We start from the raw sequence: 3,331 nt of genomic DNA on the forward strand, positions 1-3,331 counted from the left end.
ACCTAAATATTATCTAGGTGTTACTCTATAGTCTCTAGACCGTCGTTTCCTAAATTGTAGTCCGCGGAACCCTAAGGGTCTAGTATAATATTGCTAATTGATATTATAAAACTATAACAGTAATATATATTATTTTATACAAGTATTTGCTAATGCTAGATATTTAAAATTTATGTTCAGGTTAACTTAAACCTGGTTAATGAATAATTGCATATTGTAGGTATTTTCATTATTTTAAACTTTGACTATGGATTGAGAAGAAACGTACGTATGCTATATGCATATTGCCTATATTATATAAATATTGAGATAATAAAAAGTAATAATAAAACATTTCATCTTTTTTTTCATAGAAAATAAAATTATTGTGTCGAATAATAACATTCTATGTTTATAAGTTACGGCGATGGATAAGTGTGAAATATTAGGCACCCTAAACTATTGACTCCTAACTTTATGTATTCTACAAAGACTTACACATTTTAAATTATAGTATGTAAACTATATTACGAATTCTATAAGTAATTCATGAGTAAATTTTCACAAGACATTGTGCGTATATGCACATAGTTTAAATTATTTATAATCATTCATTCCATTGAAATAAATGTGTGTGCATATTAGAAACGTATACAAAAAAAAATCTGGGGAGTTTACAAAATATGGCAACACAAATTGTGCCGCAACATAATAAAACATCTTTTTCCTTGTTACTCAAAATTATTTCGGGGGGAGGGAAAATCCCCCCCTGTATACGTGCCTGCTGTATATATATTATAATATGCAGGTAAAATTTTCTTTTTCAATAAGCTTTATAGTGTTTTAATCGTTTAAATACGATACGCAGTACGCACATACTATTTGCTGTACAATATATAATAATAATGCTTGTTCATATTATCATACTTGCAGCATAATATATTACAATAAATATGATAAATAAATACTCAATATAAGGTGTCTAAGTATATATTGAATGTTAATAAAGACTTATGTAAATTAACATAATATATATTACATTAACTAAGTACATTTCATGATGATGCAAATTCACGACGAGAGTATAGAACATTCTGCATACATCACATTACAATAGTAAAAGTAAACGTAAAACGATCACAGTGGAAAAAAACTGCAAAATCGCTGCGGACAGGATTCGAACCTGTGCGGGCAGAGCCCATTAGATTTCGAGTCTAACTCCTTAACCACTCGGACACCGCAGCTATATCTAACAAATATTAATAACTGTTGCTTTTGAATGAAATATCATTCTTTAAAGCTGTATTATAATATTATATTATGATATTTCTACTGTTTATTCATTCGTTAAAATATTGTTTACTAAAATGATAAAATTAATATATTTATCTGAAATATATAATTTAAAAAACAGAAAATTCGTTGATTAAATTATGTTTAATTTGTATTTTCATCATCAAAGATTCACTGGTTAAAAAGTTAAAATTAAGTTAAATGGTTAATTATTTAAAAAAAAAATTTAACTTAACTAGTTAGTTTATTTTATAATTAAGTAAAAGCTTAATTCGTTTAATTTATTGTTTAAATAACTTTTCAGTTGACTTAAAAATAATGAATCAAGTTAAATTAAAAATATTTTTCAAATGTTAGGTTTTCATGATTTGAAATATCAATTATTAGTTATTAGTTTATTACTATGTATATATATATATATAGTAAATTATCCTAAAATAAACGGTTTTTTGATAAAATAATATTATAGATAGGAATATAGTCACAAAATATATAAAGTAAAATACATAAAATAATATACGTACGTAATTTTTAAATCCCCAATATTCAATTTTTGAATTATAATAAAATAATTATTATCGTTATTCATCATTAAAATATATGAATTGAAAAATTTGAACTTTAAATAGTTATAAAAAAAAAATATGCTTATAATGTGTTTTTAATATTTTTTAATTATTAACTGATCAACTTATAAAGAGCCTTGTATTGATTTTTTAAACTTTTCGATCAAATGAAAACATTATTTATATTTAAAAAGTAGTAGTTTACAATTTCAATTTTGATAAAAAAGAGTTTAAATATTTTGAAAATTACATCATGTTTTCTTAAAATAGCTTAAATTTTAATATTTAATTAGATGATTTAAATAATCATGTTATTATATTATTATAATAATATATGAAATACCTATGTATAACTCGGACTAAAGAACTAAGTTAGGTAAGTAGAAGATTTGTAACCAAATTATAGGTAACAATATTGATATTGATTATTCATGTAAATAAATAATAATAGTTTGTTTTTAATGTATATGATATTAATAATAAATTAAAACATCTTTAATTGAAATTAATTCCAAGTTTATATTATTATAAGAAAAGTAACTGTTGATAAAAAAAAGTAATGTAATCAATTAATTATGATTATACAATGATTGTAATTATTTAATGGTTTCGTATGTTAAAATTAATATAATGAATTATTTATCCAAATATTATATTATTTAAATTGAATAATTTTTCTCTACGTGTGTGTTTCTTCAATTCAAACATAAAAAATATATCGAACTGATTTTAAAGAGATTTTAAGTTTGATAAAAAAATGTTTAGCTCTAGTAAATGAAATTTATTTGAATTATTTCATTTTAAGCTATTGAGTACTTACTAGTTGCATATTAATTTTCAATTTAATACATTTTAGAGGATCAAAGTGGATAAACTAGCACAAAATTTTCAAAAAAGAGCTCTACCATATTCTATTAAAAATATAGATGCTATTATTTAAAAATATAAAGTTGATTTTACTGTTACAATTGCGTTCTTTGGACATTTTTAAAATGCGATAAAAAAAATTGATAGTTAAAAATAAAGAAAAATGTCTTTTATCGTTTTTGAAATCCATTGATCAGAGTAATATCAGCAATAATGATGGTAATTCATAAAATACCTAACCACATTTCTTAAAAAATGTCGAAAATGTCGAATTTTTTATTTAATGACTGAAATGTATCAGTTTTTACAATATTACTATAGTAATTAAAAACCATTATAGTTTTAAACATAAAAAAATGGAACACAAATATTATTTTGATTTGTTGAAGTGTTAATTAAATATTTAATGAATTTAATGTATTCTTAATGTTTCTATCTCCTATACAATTTTTTACTATTATAATTTTCGATGAAATAGAGTCAGAGGTCAACTGGCTCTCTCTATATAATCTATACACATGCATATGATGTTTACACACGTATTATAAAATCTTAACGACTTTCACGTATCAATAGCCGTTATACTGGCATATCATAAGTGAATACTGTTTTATAGAGTATTATTA

The 3,331-nt window shown here is 22.5% G+C and overlaps 1 non-coding gene across 1 annotated transcript; it reads right to left on the minus strand.

The window, feature by feature from the left end:
- Positions 1 to 1,141: 1,141 nt before the first annotated feature.
- Trnas-cga lies at positions 1,142 to 1,223 on the minus strand. The gene has a single exon. It is a non-coding gene; the product is annotated as a tRNA-Ser (tRNA).
- Between the last annotated feature and the right edge of the window lie 2,108 nt (positions 1,224 to 3,331).

The sequence above is a fragment of the Rhopalosiphum maidis genome, chromosome 2 (genome assembly GCF_003676215.2).
Source record: "Rhopalosiphum maidis isolate BTI-1 chromosome 2, ASM367621v3, whole genome shotgun sequence".
NCBI lineage: Eukaryota > Metazoa > Arthropoda > Insecta > Hemiptera > Aphididae > Rhopalosiphum > Rhopalosiphum maidis.